The sequence below is a fragment of the Asterias amurensis genome, chromosome 18 (genome assembly GCF_032118995.1).
Source record: "Asterias amurensis chromosome 18, ASM3211899v1".
NCBI lineage: Eukaryota > Metazoa > Echinodermata > Asteroidea > Forcipulatida > Asteriidae > Asterias > Asterias amurensis.
The window spans coordinates 5,097,838-5,116,741 of NC_092665.1; the positions used below are offsets into that span (position 1 = coordinate 5,097,838).

Below are 18,904 nucleotides of genomic sequence, written 5' to 3' on the forward strand. Positions count from 1 at the left end.
AAGTCACCAGTCTAATCACCAAACGTCTTGAAAGGGTACGTTGATGTAGTCATGAGAGTATGTGCAAAATCGGCTGGAAACTCAAGTTTGCTGTTTTAGCTACAGCCGCACATTTTTGTTCAAGTCAATATGTTGTCTGGATGGTTCCAAGTGACACCACATGATCGCCGGCAACGTATTGTGTATCATTATGTATGGGTCGAAACTGTGATGTCTCAAATTAACCTTTCAATAGTAACAAATTTGTTTATAAAGCCAACCTCCATGTTTTTTCAGGCATTCCTTCTAGTATAATAAATATTAATTAACCAGTTTCCAGGTCCCGAGATGGCCTGTGTCACAAACGGACCATTTCGCTGCTCGGCTCAAATTACAACAGACCTATTATCGTTTGCACACGTAGAGGGGCAATCCAACGAAAAATTAAAATAATAATAACATCGAATTATCTTCCAACAAGGTACCCAATTGGCGCTGAGTATATACAAACTTTCAGAGTTATTGAAATGATAAATTCTGAGAACCAATTATTTAGCACCTTATAAGGGTTTACAAGGTGCTACGGCGCATCAGCAGCCACAGCCAGGAACACCGAGGCGAGCTTTTTTTTCATTTCGATAAGTGTACTGGGATATTTTACATGCGTTACACAACACATGTGACCAACGGCTTTACGTTCCATGCGAAAGGCGAGGTTATAAGTGTCATGACTCGGGATTCGAACCCACACTCTGCTGATCAGAAACACCAGAGTTTGACATCGGTGGTCAAAACCGATCGGCAACGACACTTCTGTTTATAATATCAATTATAAACAGTTTTAACACTCCAAAGGCGTTCTCATTTAATTGCTTTAAAAAAACATATTATTTTTTTTCATTTACCGATTTAGTTCAGCAAACTTACACTATTATTCAGTTGATCAACTAATGTGCAGTTTGATCTAATTTTGATACCTTACGGGCGAATACATAATAAAAGGAGAGGATCAACTGACAAATGATCAACCCTAACACCTACGAAAACACAATTGCTATAAATGTTGTTATTCTTACAATTTTCACAGATGAAGATTACGTTAGCAGTGGCCATTGTTTTGGCTTTTATGCAAGTTCAGTTCCTGGTGGCTACAGCAGCAGTTTCACCTGATTCGGGAATGACGTGTAACTCTTGCTGCCAGGGCCCAGCCGGTATACCGGGGATCCCTGGATCTAATGGGAACCATGGTCAAGGACTTGTAGGCCCCAGAGGTGATGCTGGCTCTCCTGGTGAGGTAGGTCAACCCGGGGTCAAAGGAGACAAGGGGTCAGATGGACTGGTTGGTGAGCCAGGCGCTAAAGGGGAACATGGACTGAAGGGAGAGCAAGGAGTCGGTCAACCAGGGAAACAAGGACCTCAAGGTCTGCCTGGGATGAATGGTTTGAAGGGGGAGAGAGGTGAACCTGGACCAGCTGGACAGACTGGTGAAGCGGGTTAATGTAGTACGCGACGGTCCGCCTTCACTGCAGTGAGGAATACCGCCATCAGCCGTCCACCCTCTTATGACCCTCTGCCCTTTGAAGAGTTACTGTTTTCAGAGGAAGGGACTGATTTCAACTTGAATAACGGCACGTTTACGTGTAATGTGCCTGGGGTATACGTATTGATGTTCTCAGTCTTAAAATTATCAAGTGGGCCTTACCTATGGGTCAGGCTGAAGAAGAACGGTAACGCCATTGTTGCAGGGCATGTAAACGCTGCAGGTTATCATCAAGTGAGCAGCAGTGCAGTGATTCCCCTGCACCATGGAGATCAAGTTCACTTAGCTGTATACGGTGAAGTAGACGGTGCCTCTGACCATTACACGTCTTTCACTGGATTCCTGCTGTACGAAATCTAAATCGAACATACAAACACACGGAAACGTTTAAATGTTTTAGACAACGATTTAAATAAACTAATATGCAACTATATAGTTTTTACAAATATAATAATAATGAGTTAATCGTGGAAAATCGAACGTTTGTTTAGATGAATCGAATAAAATTACTTTATTATTAATTGTTTTATTATTTGCAGGAAAATAAGTATGGAAAAGACGTTTTATTTGAACACTTGATTTTGCAAACGTGTATTGTGACAAAAACTTTCAACGTGTTTTTGCCACATAAACAGTGCTATAAATATCAGTTCATCCCTTTTTTGAGTTTATTACATTTTCGGTAAAGTTTGAAATTTCTGCAGCCTGTAATTCCGTCCGAGGGTGCAATGATGAGTCCTTGAAACCATTATGAGTCCATAAAATGCAAAATGAAACTACGCAACAAAAACTGACAGTTTATTAAACAGTACATACAAAACTTCAGATTCCTTGATACAGACTCAGACTTATAATTCATTGTGGCCTCCGATTGTGCCGGCAATTTTATTTCAAACATTTTAAATTGGTTGAAAAAGCTGTACCCTGTTAAGGCAACAAAATACAAATAATTCACCTAACAACTGGTAACAGTTGTCTTCGGTTGATATGTTTGTTAATGTACAATAATTATGATATTAAACTAACGACAACTTGTGATCAAAAAGAACTTGCGTTGTAAAGTTACCAGAAAACATTTATTTTGTGTCGCTTTTTGAACACGTTTCGATATGGAGAAATATTTCATTTTTCGTCGTGGTTTGAGCGTTTCTTTGTTTTCACATGAGAAAGCACTTTTGTTTAATGCAGATGAAACATTGGGTATTCGTTTTGAATTACTTTCGTATAAAACGTTTGATAACATCAAGAAGGGGAAAATATGTTACACTTACAGCGATTCGTTAAACCGTCACATCGGCATGAAACCAATACACACCATCTTAGTGTGAATTCGAAAAATAAAAATTTCCTCACTTCGACCATGACTTAATTATTCGGAACATTAACTGATTACACAATGTCGCATTTTACCTTACACAGAAAGGTTTCGTTGACAGTAATATTGTGACCCACTCTGTGATTTTTGTTAGAACTATATTTGCATGGTATAGCCTGTTGGGGGTAAACAATATTCTTATAAAATAGCACTATATGTAAGCTTTAATATGATGCATAATGTTAACATGTTTCCAAGAAGTAAACCAGACATTTTAATAAATAACCTGATAATAATAAGCGAGGAGTTCCCACGGTCAGCTCATTACCAAAATGCCCGCGAAAGACATGACATGTTTACCTCACACACCACCACCACGGACGCATGATAGGGTCCAAAGGTCGTGATAAGGGAAGTGCGTGATTGGACGTCAAAATGAATAATTCATTTGCCTCAGATCCTGTGTTGTCTGATAGGTCTGACGAACGATATACATATTCATGAGCTGCATACAAGCATATCCTAGGGCCCCCCCCAATTTCGTCCACTATTGGAATTTTTTCAATACAACACATTACAACGGGAAGATACAGATCCGACAAGGCTGTCGGCCTGACGGCCTCCGCATGCGGTTAGTGGTGTACGAGTGCGATGACTTGTGTGAACAGTATTCGTGCGATGTGACAGTGTGTATACGGGTGGGTCATTCGGTGTGATCGCACACACACCATGCACAGGGTATACGGCGGGTGGGTTTACAGCAAGGCTATGTGGATCATTGTATTATACTTTTACAACATCTTTCTACCCATATGCATTTCATAAAAAACGGTTACAAACGCTTTTCAAAGACCAACTCGACCGATCCAAGGCAACGTGTTCTTTTAAAGTCACCTGGAAATATAATTTATTTTTCTTCAAACATTAGAGTATATGTTAATGAACAATAACATAATTTGTTGAGTTATTGTTTGTAACGATTTACATGTTTAAAAAGTAGATAAAGTTGTTTGGGGTGACTCCGCCTACCCCTTTTGTGACGTCAATCGAGGCAGACTTTGCCTCGATCGTACATTGAACACACGTACGTGCAATTACATGCAAGTTCTAGTTTTTACGCTTCGAAAAAGGGTTTATTTCTTGCAATTTTTCGGCAATGTCGACCACGTGTATTGCTGCTGGAGGCAGCAAAATAAACAAAAATGGGGTCAGTTTGCAAAGTGGTTCTGTCTGACGTATTTTCCAGCGCTGTGCAGAAAACACTTTGAGCCGTTCTGCTACAAATATCGCGCCTCGATTGACGTCACGAACAGCGTCCTCTCGGGTCGGGCCTACTTTTAAATTTGTTAATTATGGAAACTAGATTTATAGAACCTTAGGTAAATGTTTATTCATATTCTACTCATCAAAAGACATATTTTAGTGAGTGACAAAAGCTTTATTTTGACAAAATACCACTTCCAGGTGACTTTAAACACACTGGTATTTAGCAATAACGCTCTGAAAACAACAGTTTTGTGATCAAATTTTAGTCTTATTTGTATCCTTTTGCGCGAAAACATCACATTACTTGTAATTCGTTTTTAACAAAAATGTATACACTGGCTTATTTCAAACGGGAGTAACTTAGCAACGCGATACACCCAAACCTTGGACATTAAACCAAATAACTGCTGCTGGTGTGTTCTTTCCAGCCCCTGCATTTGAATCAAATCTTCAAATTGTCAACATCTGAATCATTTCACAATTAAACAATTATTACGTTAAAGGTCGTCAAAACACAGTGTTAATGTTTGCATTAACGCTAGAATACAAAGCATTAGTATATTACTAGATACTTGTATTTCTACAAAGCATGTTTTTGTTAAATTTAACTATAATCCATTTAGTGTATTAGACGTTAAGATATATTGCATAGTTTTAGAAATAGTCAGGTGTCACTTGAGTGTTTTAAATACATTGAAGGAACATTAACACCGTATCAATTGATTGTTTTGGTTTTTGTGTTTTGCGTATTTAATTGATATTGAACTAAAATTATTGGTAATTACAATTTGCAAGCTGAACTAATTTTTCCTAACACTGTTTTACTCATTTTTGTCAAAACCTACAACACCTCAAAAACATAAAATTTAAGGGAAACTTTTTACCGTTTTACCTTCAAACAGTGCAAGTTTACCGTAAATCAGTGAACATTGATTTTGCGTCCTTCTACAAAAAGTACACAAACCCTAAAAACTTGTCAGTGGGAAGTGAACAGGGAATAAGTTTAAATAACGTAGGAATGGGTGGCCCAAGCATTTTGGCCGGGATTGTAGCCCCCGTTGTCGGAGAAACAAAACTCGGCTTATTTGACTGGCGACAGAACATGTTGTTTTCTTTTTGCTTCCGAAAAACTGCAAACAAACGAAGTGACTTGGCCCCTCCTGTCTTCCCCAGACTGGTATGGGCCGCGGTTAACGAATAGCCGGAGTGCTATGGATTTTTCCTCGGAGTATCTGATATCAATACGGTCTAAAGCAGATGGTATCAAAAGAGGGTGCTTTCAGAATTAAGAAACGACCATGGTCACCGCTCACTGTAAAAGGATGAAACTATCTCCAAGGGACAGAAATATCATGCCACTACAAGGGCTACGCGCAATTCTCCAGGACTGGGCGCCCGGATGGGTTGCCGGTGTCTCAGTGAAATCAGTTCTGCTGGAGATTCTTTCCCCTGTTTGAGACAATAACACGGGCTGAGTGAGGGTGATTTATCAGAGGGCGCTATCACAAGTAGTTTGTAACAAGTTTGCCGTATAAGGGGAAGGGAATTTTGGGAGAACATAATCTCCTGACATACCTGCCTATAATGGGGAAAGAATCTTTCAGAAACAGATTTCCATTAAAAACACCGGCCCAAGGCGTAATCCTGCCTTACGCGTTAAACAGTCAAAATTACTTCAATCTCATCCAAAAGTTGTAAATAGTAAATACATTTTGTTCGCAATGTGTTCATTTAATTTGTTTTGCTCCATTGAATATTCTTGTTTCCCAAAAGCATTTGTGCGGAAGTAGACTCTGAAAAAACAAAGGATACAATTGAAAATCAGTTTAAAATTACCCTTTAAGGGCAAAGGCAGGACACATTAGGACACTTTCAAGCACTAGTGAGTCTTTCCACTTGGTGTATCTCAACATATTCTTAAATTGACAAACCCGTGAATATTAATTTGAGCTCAATTGGTCGTCGAAGTTGCGAGAGAATAAAGGGAAGACACCCCTTGTCGCACAAGTTGTGTGCTTTCAGATGCTTTGAATTTGAGACCTCAACAATTCGAGAAAGTACTTCTTCTCAAAAACTAGTTTTCTTTAGAGAGAGCCGTTACTCACAATGTTTTATACTATTAACATCTCTCCATTGCTCATTAAAAAGTAAGGTTTTTATGCTAACAATTTTTTGTTGAATTTTGAAAGGTATTAGAAATGCTTCAAAACAACAGAATTTAGCCATTAACTTATGGTTTGGTGTAAGGTACCCCAGAAAAGGTGTCTTCAAATTAAAATTCTCAGTTTGTTGAAAAAAAAGTTGTTAAAGCTTGACTTGAGTAGTATAGTAAAACGTTCGTGTAAAACGCAATATACAACTGGCCTTATGTTGCTTTATGTGCTTGCAAATTAGTCTGTTCTGACAAAATACATTAATATTGACAATGTATTTTCTTTTCATTTGACCTCGTTTGAGGTAACAATTTAGTTTAAAATTTAATCAATGTCTGTTCAATGATAAAAAGCGAAACTGCCGTTGGAGTTTCGAGCCAAGGGGGCAATGATGTGTCATAGAAACAATAAGGTGAATTTTTTGGCTCGAATAAGATGAAAATTTTATGTTTATTTAAACAAAACTAACTTCAGTGTGCGAGTGTAGTCAACACATTCACTTTACTTACCAATCGGGCACTTCGAGCCGGATGGTGGCGCATTACTTATTCCATTTAATTTGTTTCAGTTTACAGATTTTAGTGATTGGTAAATGTAAATGTAATCATTCGATAAATATGTTTTTTGGATTGACAAAAAATGATCAGACAGAAACAAAATCACACTACAATTGGACGCACGTTAATCTCCCCAGCTGATGGCTCTGTGGTGCCCGGAAGCTCAGTGGTGACCTAACCATCGTGAGACTTACACGGTCTATTGGAGGGAAATGGTTGATCACCCTCGGGAGCCCCATGTGATCTTGACGTCACATTTGAAATAATATTTACAAACTGGGGGGGGGGGGGGTCGAACACACACACTAAGCCCACAGTAACATCCAAATATTATAAATAACGCCCTCTGTTGGTCTAACAATTGTGCAGCCTTTGTGTTAACCATGGCTTTAATCTCCTCTAATATTAGGAAAGGCGAGGAATACAAATCAGCGATACTTCGCGCTATGTAAAAAATAAAAAGGGGCACAAATGACGTTTAAAAGTACGTTTACTTAACAAAATCATGTTTTTGTACAGCTTCATGACTAAAATTAAGTTTTCTGAATATTGACCATGAAAATATAGATCCTGAAGAAGTAGAACAAAAAAATTGTTACAAAAAAGAATCTCTCCACAACGACCCCTTCCACATGTAACCGCCTGTTGCACGCTAAAGCATTGCGCGAAATTTTACTCATTTTCACAGAGCGGGTCACTAGTCTCTGGCTACCACGGCGAACAAGTATATGGACAAGTCAAGGAAACACCAGGGCTACGTTAATATAAAGATCACAGGTTCAAATGTCAAAGTAATTTGATTTTTGGGATTTGTTTTCATCAAACATTAAACTAAAATGTATCCAGTCAGTTTCTCATTTAGGCCTGGCGTTCTTTTCTTGTTTTGTATCTGTATGATTCAAAAGTGATATTACTGGAAAAAAGTCGGTCTGATTTAAAGGGGGGGGGGGGTACAGAATTGGTAAGAAAAAACCTCGTTAAAAATTCCTAAGATCACAGATTTACATAACACTTACACGGTTTAATGATGATGATAGTAGGAAACATCCCTTGAAATATTTCCGTCAAAAATTCCATATTTGATGAGAAAGAAAGAAAAGTAATTTAACGATCGGACTTTATCGCTCCGGTAGCGTTTTATTCATTTTTTTGAATCAATTTCGTACATACTGCCCTCACACGACAAATAAAAGCTATTTTTTCACTCAATTGGGCACACGTAAATAATTCGCGAACGGTCGGTTTCTATGGTTCGCAGCAATCGTCGTTCTGAATGATGATCGATCTCGCCGCTCCCATAACACTTTAAAAACTTTTTCGAGCGCGCCAAGTTAACCCACCGTTGCATACGAGGTTGTGTTGCGTACATACACGTAGTCTGGCTCCCACACCCCAAATCTCTGACCTATGTTTACATTAAAAGAGGTCAAGGAATATGTGGTCAGCAACTAGACTAACTTAAACTCGTGCACCCCATCCAGTACATACACGCACGGCCCATTGAATACTTTTGGTGCACACTCCATCCACACTCGCCGCGCCGCCGCCGGGGGACTACCGATGCAATCAACCAATATTTGTCAGCAACAATGGATGATCGTACCAAAAACGGGCCGTCCGACACTCGCAGAGAGTGCAAAAAAAAAAAAAAAAATCTAAAGCAAAATATAACAAGGACCATAAAAAGACGCTGTCTCTGCTAAACACATCGACGAAGCTTCCAGTTTCCGTTATGCAGAGATGGCGTTGAACATCAGTAGAAATGAAAATGTCGTGTGCTAGTACTTATTAGGTTGGCCACGTTTTTACTGGATAAATACGTCGTCGGCCAACAACATGCACCATCGAGGAGAAGAAGCAGCACCTCCAGTTCCAGCCCTATGAAGTGAGTATTTTGTATTTTAGAATCCAACAAACCCTTCACATCATCCACATCATATCGAGAAAAAAAGAAAAGATTCATTAAGAAAATCTTCACCGTCAAAACTCACTAGCACTCTGAAATCCCTGTGAATTCATGATTTTATTTTTATTTCACCTTTTGGATCCCACCTTTTTATTTATTATAATGTTATAATTTAAGGGAACCTTGAAAAACAAAATCTAGACAATTAGACTGGCCTCTGTATCGAATGTGTTCAGTCACTCACTGACAATATTAATTAAAGCTTTCTTATTTATTTCCACATCTAGAGGCCTACCAATGGCTGTTTCAAGTTCAACACCTGTGGAGACAAAATCACTAGAGACTATCATGACAGTGACTCCATTTCCTCTGGATTGTAAGTTAATTTTACTTCTATGTTTTTGCATTGCTAATAATAAAATTAATCTTTTCAAACCTCCTTCAAAGACACTGGACACTGGTAATTGTCAAATACCAGTCTTTTCATTTGGTGTTTCTCAACATACAACAAACCTGTAAAAAGTTTAGCTCAATTTGTCGTCGAAATTGCAAGATAATAATGATGAAAAAAAAAAAAACCTTGTCAGACAAAGTTGTGTGCATTCGGATGTCGGATGCTTGATTTCGAGACCTCTAAATCAAATTCTTAGGTTTCTAAATCAAATTCGTGGAAAATTACTACTTTCTGGAAAACTACGTCACTTTAGAGTACGTTTCATGACATTTTTGTGTTCTTATTTTTTTCAAATTTAGCATCAGTGTCAACTACAAGGTTGAGGGCCAGTTTATTTACCCCCAGGAATTTGAGGGTGATATAACCCTACAAGATGACGATTTGTGGAAGCCAGTGATGTCATGTAAAATAGGGTAAGTTTTTTGTCTTGTTTTTTAAACTAAAGTACCGGTATGCAATTACTTTTATTGTACATACGCAACTGGCATTATTCTATACACAGCTGACATTATTCCATGTATTTTTTAGAAAAAGCTGTGAAGGACTTCAAGTGGTTGCACATGCTGAACAAGTCCACGGAATAGCCGACGAGGATGAGGAAGAAGCTGCACAACTTGAAGATGAGGTTGCCTTCACATGGTCGGGTCTACACTGGATCTTTTTAGATCTCACAATGTTTTATACTATGAACCTCTCCCCATTACTCGTTACCAAGTAAGGTGTTATGCTAATAAATATTTTGAGTAACTACCAATAGTGTCCACTGCCTTTAAAGTGCAGTATTGATTGAAAGTTGCTAAATGTACATACTGGATGTAAAGAAAGGCAATGCCCATGTGTATTTCTGCAACAAATACATTCATCATCTGTTGGCATTGGTCAGCAATGTGTACAAGTACGTACACCACTCTAGATCTTGAGCAGGCCGAGGTTGGGCTGGCTGCTGTGGTTGCTCGTGCAAAATGTCGAAGATGAGACCTGGGCTTCTCTCTGCAGCTTGCAGCAGCAACTGCCGAACTCCTTCGATTGGCATATTTGCAATGCCCTCCTGCGTAATTAGAAATTGGCAATGTTTAATTATTTTGATTCCCTATCTTTATTATCAGACTAACCTTACATTGATGACAGTATACTACAAAAAAATATGTTCTGGGTTTGTAGCTACTGAAATTGTGCAGGTTTATGAGCTGTATACATGCAGTTCGTGCTGTAGGGTTGTCACTACCTACAGCATCCATCTATGTACACCTGTGTACATGAATCCCAGTATGTTGAATAAACACTTGGATGTGGGTGGTTTGCAAGTAAAAGGGGTCCAAGTAGTCTGCAAGTCTACAAAATTATAAGTTTCAATAGAAATATACAATGTACATGTGGGTTTGTTTTACCTTCAAAATAAACTTGTGCATTCCAATTATCTGCGCTAGTTGTGTACCCACATTTCTTGCTAGCAGTCATGGCTGATGTGTTTTAACATTGGTATTTAATTATTTATTTGACAGATTTGACAATTGAATTGATTGTAATCAAGTCCAACAAGAGCTTTGGATTTTGTTCTTCTTAGGTGTGAACATTATTTAATGTAACTCTACAGTTTGATTGTCGAGGGATTTATCAACCATGGTAGAGCCAGAACGAAAGTTATGATTGGGGGGGGGGGGGTGAATCCCAGAATTCTAGTGGTAAATTTGTTCTGTTTACATGTTTTTTTTTTATCATAGGCCTTTCTGTGTAGTAAATAATTGATGAGGAATTTAAAATGTCAATAAAAGTTAGAATATTTTTGCCCAACTTATGTACCACTACTAGTGAATTAATTTTAAATTGATGTTTACCCTTAATCTTTGCTGCCTCTGTTCACGAAGAACAGTAACGGCCTGGGCTTGTGGCAGAGGTTGCAGTGCCGCAACCCCTCTGCCTCTAGTGCCCCTGGCTGCCCTTCCTCTCCCCCCTCTTGATGATGCCTCTCACCTTGTGCTGCCTTGTCCCCTTACTGTGCCTAAGCTTGTCCCCTTGCTCGTCTGCCTTGCCCACTTCTGCCCTCCCTTCCTCTGGTTGTAGTATGTAGGTTAAAGACATGATCTTTTTAATTTAATGATTAAAAAGAAAATAATTCAGTTCAGTCTGAAAGCTTACTGTCTGTTTATAAATAATTTCATAAAAGTATGTATCATCTACAGTATCATCAGAGAAACAGTTTTGCGTATAAATAGCTTGAGATGATGTGAAGGCTTACCAAGATGCGACTGCAACAATTACAATATGTTTACAAAGCTGGACCTCGAACATAAATTTTTCGATTTCTTTTTGGTTGAGAGGTTTATTGGATCAGTGTAGAAAAGCAGAAGATTAAAATGAATAATGGTCACTTCAAACATGCACACACGCACGCACTTCACAAATAACGCGCACACATGAGCCCATCATGACTAGTGATAGTATAACTTATTTTTGGCAAATTATTTTGTCTTCTGAAATCTGAGTTTTTTTCTAGCCAAACTACACTCTATAGGGCCATTGTATCCTTGGATTTTTCATATTCATGGTGCTTGAGTAAGCATGGATAGATGTGTACGAATTGCATCTCGTTCTTCCTAAAGTCGGAAACTTAGATTTCACATAAACACAACACTGGGTTGGGGGAGAGGGCTATTTATGTCATCGATTCCTTACCTGACTTTGTCCTTCCAATTCAGGTGAGCACACTTCTTCATCGGCACGAACCACTTGTGAAGAATTCGAACTCATTTTAGTTTTGTACAATAATATACAATGTAAATACTACAACATTCATTCACAGGCGCGTGTACTGTGATGTGTAGCTGCGTTTGTTGCTAACTAAAAAAAAATTCTTCTGTAAACTAATGCTATATAATTACTATCCTCCATTCTTTATTCGAGGAAATTTATATTACAATGGAACTAACCCCCTGTTATGCACTTACTACTAGAAACACACATTCTACCTCTACTCAAGACTCATGGTTGAGAAAGCCGATATGGATTTATAAAAATAAGTGTGTAAATACAAAAAATTACAAAAAAATAAATGAATCACGTGAGCCTACACGATAAGGATAAAACTGCCATTGCCACTGTCAAAAGACATTGTTGAGGCAATCTATAGGCTATGTACAGTATACCGAGTTAAAGAACCACTTGTCGTAACCCCCCTTTCAACCTTGATTTTTGCCCAAAGTTTTTTCCCTGTTTTTGTTGCTCGAAACAGAACAATTAGTCAAGAAAAAGAGACAGATTTTTTAGAATCGCAATAGTTTCCGTGTGGAGGGATGCGTCCGGGCTCGCCGGCTGCCGCATGGCCGCTAGCCTTGATCAAGGCTGTTGACGTACTGTTCCCCGGCCCGGTTCGCGGCACACGCATGCAGTACATTCACAAATGTACATTACCATACATTGTACAGCGAGAACAGTATAGCGTAGTCGTGAGAACGGTCGTGTCTTTGTATTTTCAACCTCATACACGTGGCTCAAACAACAAGACCCATGTACCGTAAGTGTACCGTATACTGATGGTACATGTACATAGTACGTATGTGTACATACGCTGTACACACGTATATGCACTGGGTTATGTATGGGGGTGCGCTGGCGGAATTCAGTGGGGACTGGGATTTTGCAGATCGCGGCTGGCTGTAGCGCCTTGATCAAGGCTACATGGCCGCCCGACGGCTGTGTGTAGTCGCGGGTCGCCCGGGTTGCTTTGCGCCCGTCATGTGTGATGATCCCAGTATATTTTGTTGTCGTTGTTTACGTTTTCACATAATCCATGTACTTTACCTTATAAAATACAATCTAAGTGAGGAGCTCATACATAGAGCTCATGAGTGATGGCATTGTAGGTCCATAACTCCCTCCGACGAGAGGGTAGTTTTGGGCCAGTTACAGAAAATAAAGCAGCTATTAGGTCTATTATATCATGGATCGGTACCTCTATGATTATTTGGTCAATCGTGGAGGAAGATTCTAAAATGGTAAGGTTTACTCCTTGCTCATATTGAGCTATAGGCCTGACTGACTGGTTGCTCCTTTTTTTTTTTTCTTTTTTTTTTTATTATCTAACTGTGAATGATTCCTCTTGTTTTATCTTATTAGACACGACACAAATGTATGAAAATAAACTTCATAATTATCATGTTGTTATAAATTATCTAACAGGTAGCGCTCCATGTTCATCGACAGTACTTTTTCATTTACGTTACAAGGATAATATTAATACAATTGTTTATGAGCCTGGCGTATTTTCCACGGTTGATGGAGTGTCGGCGCCATCAACTTGGCAGGTGAGTTGATACACTGTATATTGTTAAAGGCACTGACACTGTGGTAACTACTCAGAATAATTATTAGCATATAAATATAAAACTCTGCTTTGTAAGAGGCTGTCAATAAGTATAACAAGTGAGAAGTACCCTCAGTCTGAAAAACGTAGCTTGTGAAAAAGAGGTAATATTACTCACTAAAATAATAAAAGACTTCTGCCCAGACATGACAGAAGCCTTTTTAATTGTTCCTATCTGAAAGCACTTTTTTGTACAACAAAGGGTTTTTTTCTCCATCATTTTCTTTCAACTTCAATGACCAATTGAGTAAAAAAATCCACAGGTTTATTCATGTTGGGATACACCAAGTGAGAATACTGGTCTTTGACAATACCAATGTTCCAGTGCCTACACAAGCTAGTTTCCATTCTATATTTCTCTGTTCAGATCTATAACTCAAAACAGGTTTAAATTTCCTTTGCGAAGATTTCTAGTGCTATTTTCGGTACTCATGCTACTCCCGTGGGTCGCAACCACCTAAAACTACCACATGATTTTGAAAAAAAAAAAAAAAAAAAATGGTATGACTATCGTAGGCCTATCATGATTTTCGGAGACTCTTTCATCCAAGGAAAATCGTAGTTTTGTTGTACACTGATAAAAGGCAGGAAATAAACGTGTTTACCCGTTTGTAATTCAAGCATCCCAGATATACACGCTTTTTGTTGTTGTAGGAATACCTATCCAAACTTTAAAAAGTGCTCTAGAAAAAAAAAACCACGGCATAGTTTGTTAATGGCTGGCATCCATGCTACATGTATGGATCATGGGCTCGGGAAGACGATTAGGGTGGATGCCCAGCTTGATTTTGAATTTTAAGGTCATTTGGGGGTAAAAAGGTCAAAAAAGGTCAAAAACCAATATTTTCAAAATTTGTGTCCAATTTATTCACATTTGATAGATCTATCCATAAAATGTATTTTTAACTTTATGTTGATACTACAAACCTATGTAATTAACGTATAAACTTTGACCTTGTGCACAAATGTATAGCAAAACGAAGTGTAAAAGTGTGATTATCTTGAAAAGGGTACATTTTGAGTACACCAATTGGTTTTGCACTCCCCATCCTCATTGGTGCATATGTTGGTTTCAAACAACTTTTTTTGAAAGGTAAATATACCCAGGCAGTTTTTGAGAAGAAAAAAAATAATTCAAATACCACTTTCAATACTGGCTCCATTGTACGATTGAGAAACATAATGGAGAAATTGAGTGGCCCACCTTATCTGGTTTTACCTGCTACATCAGACAGTCCAAGGTCGGTCTATGGAATGTTCATCCACAGAGTCATAGTGTGGTATTAAGGGGCGGGGGCGGGCGGTGTGGGATATAGTGTCAAAGGTCCACCGGGATTTCATCCAATGGTGTACCCAATGGAACCGCTGGATCTGAATAGCTGGCCGGGCATTTGGGGCTGAGCCGGTGTACCGGGTGAGCTCCTGGAATGACGTTAAAGCTATTTGAACCTACCGGGGGTAGACCGGGGTCGACCCATGGCAGGGAAACGAATCGAGTGCATCCATTTACTTGTGTGGTGGGGTGGAGGGGAGGGGGGCGCTTTTGTTGGAGTTTTTTTTTTAACTGAATGCGTTCCCACTGGATCCACTTCGGAGTTCCGATTGCGCATGCCTGACCTCTGACCTTCGCGACTGTAGATGGAAGATAAACAAAGGCAGACCTCGCTCGCCATTTTTCCCCAGCATGCGTTGCTCGATCATAACCCCAGGGGTTATAGACCAGAGCATTTTGGTTAAAGGAACGAGGTACCAATATTTGAGTATAGGAACATTTAGTGGATAACCTGCTGCTGCCGGGAACCCCCCGCTGTGTGTGGCGCATGGACCCCTCAAAGAGGCAAAATAATGGGCTGAATCAAACATTGTAGGTACCACATGAAACCATGGAGCTATGAAACCAAGTGGAAATCATCATTAACATGATACTAAGTAAAACATATCAACCGCCTGCCAGACACACCCTCCACCAATGTGTAGTGTATAAACCTATGGGTTGAAATTGACCAGTGTCAAATCAGCTCAGATTTACGTGAAACTTTGTCTATTCCACTATGGCTAAAATGAACACACACCAAAAATTAAGTCCATACTCCATATCGTTTCAGAGATACAGCCTCTTAAAATATGCTATCCCCCTTTTTTTGTTGGAGCTCGGCCCCCCCCCCCCCCCGGCCCGCCCCGCGCGTCGTCGTTGTATTTTTGTCAATCTTTAAAGTCACCTGGAAATATAGAGTATAAAATAACAAACCTGTGAACATTTGAGCTCAGTTGGTCGTCGAAGTTGCGAGATAATAATGGAAGAAAAAAACACCATTGTCACACGAAGCTGTGTACTTTCAGATGCTTGATTTCGAGACCTCAAAATATAATTCTGAGATCTCAAAATCAAATTCGTAGAAATTACTTCTTTCTCAAAAACTACGTTACTTCAGAGGGAGCCGTTTCTCACAAGGTGTTTATCTAATATCAACAGCTCCCAATTACTCGTTACCAAGTAAGGTTTTATGCTAACAACTATTTTGAGTTATTACCAATAGTGTCCACTGCCTTTAAATGCAAGTAAAGTCTTCATCTAACTGTTTTTAATACTTATAGGAATATTTGCTGCACCGTTGAGTTCCAGAATTGGCATGAGGGCTACTGTTATGATGAGCGGTGTTATGGTTGGCGGTTCCATGATTGCATCGTCCTTTGCTTCGAGTATGATTCAAATTACACTGCTGTTGGCATTTGGATTTGGTAAGATTTTTGCTGCTTTCCCTGTCCCGTGTAGCCTTTAATCAAGACGCATGCGGCAGCGGCACCCCAAGATGTCACGCACGAAATAAAGACTAGCGCCTCGATCGCCGCTCGAGCCGGTCTTTTTTGAGTGCGTGATATCTGGCGTTGGTTACAGGCTATGTACCGTGCCGAAAAAAAGGTTATTACTATTTAATGACGGGTAATTAGTGTTGAAAGCGAGTCAATGCATATAACATTATTAATTATTGTTCCTCACATGTAAACGGGATTGATTTTCGCCAATAAACCCTGCAGCGAAACGCCCTTATTGAAGTTTGTTTAAATTCTTAGTTAGACCTATTGGCCCGAAGAATTTTCGTCGTTGTTTAGTCGTTATTGTCATTCGGCAGGGAAACATATCAAACTCGACTTATTGATGTAAGGCTCATTATTGAAATGTGTAATTGTCGACTAAAAAATCGGGCCGGAATCGCAAGGTTTTGAAAAACTAAAAACACTTCTGCATGCCGTTGACGGCACGCATCAAAATGACAATGCTTTGACGTCATGTCTATAGGAGTTTGCTTTGACGAAATACCTCCAATACAAATTGGAGCTCCCAACTCATGACGTATTAAAAACATGAGTGATTACGTAACGGAGCTTTTCGCGAATCTTTCAGAAAAACGCTGGACAAGGGTATTTTTATACACAATTAAAACATGGTATAGTCATGAGACTCGATTTCCTTATTGATTGAAAACATTTTAAATTAAATTCAGCAAAGTTCACGACTTTACATTTTCGTTCAAGCAGGTCTTTAACTTACAATTGCCAACTAAAGCTTGCAATTGATCAAGGTCCCCAAGCCATTTGTCTGCAGTATAAACCTGTTTGGTCGTGTCTTAAAGGAACACGTTGCCTTGGATCGGTCGAGTTGGTCTTTGAAAAGCGTTTTTGACCGTTTATTATAAAATGCATATGGTTAGAAAGATGATGTAAAAGTAGAATACAATGATCTACACAAATATGCCTCGAAATTGCGTGGTTTTCTTTTTACCTCGTCCAATAACACGGTCGGCCATTTATGGGGGTCAAAATTTTGACCCCCATAAATGGCCGACCGTGATAGTTCGCGACGTAAAAAGAAAACCGTGCAATTTTGAGAGATACTTGTGTGGATCATTATATTCTACTTTTAAAACATCTTTCTAACCATATATATTTCATAACAAACGGTTTCAAACGCTTTTTATAGACCAACTCGTCCGATCCAAGGCAACGTGTTCCTTTAAACAAATTAAAAATAATCTTATTATTACATTTGTTTTATTTAAAGGGGTAGGTGTAAGTATTTCCAGCATTCTCACACGGGTTCAGATGGCAGAGAGTTTTCAGAGCAACTATGCAACAGCGAATGGTATTGCACAAGCCGGCTCCCCTCTTGGACTAATCGTAGTTGCTCCTCTGATGCAGTTGTTTCTTGATACATATGGATGGCGAGCAGTGTTCCTGTTGATGGGAGGGATTAGCTTACATCTTGTCGTACTCGGCGCCCTCTTACGACAACCATCACTTAAAAACAAGGAACATGCAGATTCGTATCACTCTGTCTCGTCACGCGAGCAAGGAATTGATGACGAACTTGATGAAAAGTCACAACAGAGTACAACTGTGAACAAAACATCAACGTCTGCAAACGGCTGGATAGGTTTTTCTGTTTGTTTCCAGTTGTCGTTTTGGCTACCAACAACGATCTATGTTTGTTTAAACTTGACCGACACTTTTTGGTGTATACTTCGTAGATCACGTTGCGATGAAAGGTTTCACATTAACTGACGCTGTTGTATTTTCAACAGTTGCAGGTGTAGCGAAACTTGTGTCTAAGATCATCTTAGGGTTTCTCGTGGATAGAGATTTTGTGAAGTTGCGACCTGCATTGCTCATACTTTCGATAGGTTGTGCTATTTGCTTAGTCACTGATATGTGGTTGAAATCGTACTGGTTGGTTCTTGTAATTACCGCTATCTATGTGAGCTTCAATGGTTCCATTAGTTCATTGGTTGACGTCTACACCAGAGAGTTAATTGGAACCGAGTGTCTTGCATCTGCATTCAGCTGGATGGAATTGATGAATGGGATTCTAACCTTCTCCGGCGGATTCGTTCCAGGTATTTAGAAATAAATAACTGTTTTGATTTGACTTGATTTTGATTTGATTTATTGTTAATGACACTGGACACTATTGGTAATTGTCAAAGACCAGTCTTCTCACTTGGTGTATATCAACATAATATGCATAAAATAGCAAACCAGCTGTGAAAATTTGAGCTCAATTTGTCGTCGAAGTTGCGAGATAATAACGAAAGAAAAAACAGCCTTGTCACACGTAGTTTGCTTTCAGATTCTTGATTTCGAGACCTCAAATTCTAAATCTGAGGTCTCGAAAACAAATTCGCGGAAAATTACCTCTTTCTCGAAAACTACGTCACTTCAGAGGGAGCCGTTTCTCACAATGTTTTATGCTATCAACCTCTCCCCATTACTCGTTAGCAAGTAAAGTTTTATGCTTATAATTATTTTTAGTTATTACCAATAGTGTCTACTGCCTTTACACGTTTTTTTCTGTACTTCGGTTCGACCATTTTGACAC

General features: G+C 39.1%; 2 pseudogenes; one reads left to right on the plus strand and one right to left on the minus strand.

Annotated features, from left to right (window-relative positions):
• LOC139950938 (alkaline phosphatase, tissue-nonspecific isozyme-like) overlaps positions 1-18,904 on the minus strand; it is a 127,996-nt pseudogene that overhangs the window by 14,962 nt on the left and 94,130 nt on the right.
• LOC139950291 (uncharacterized) lies at positions 1,067-1,879 on the plus strand (annotated as a pseudogene).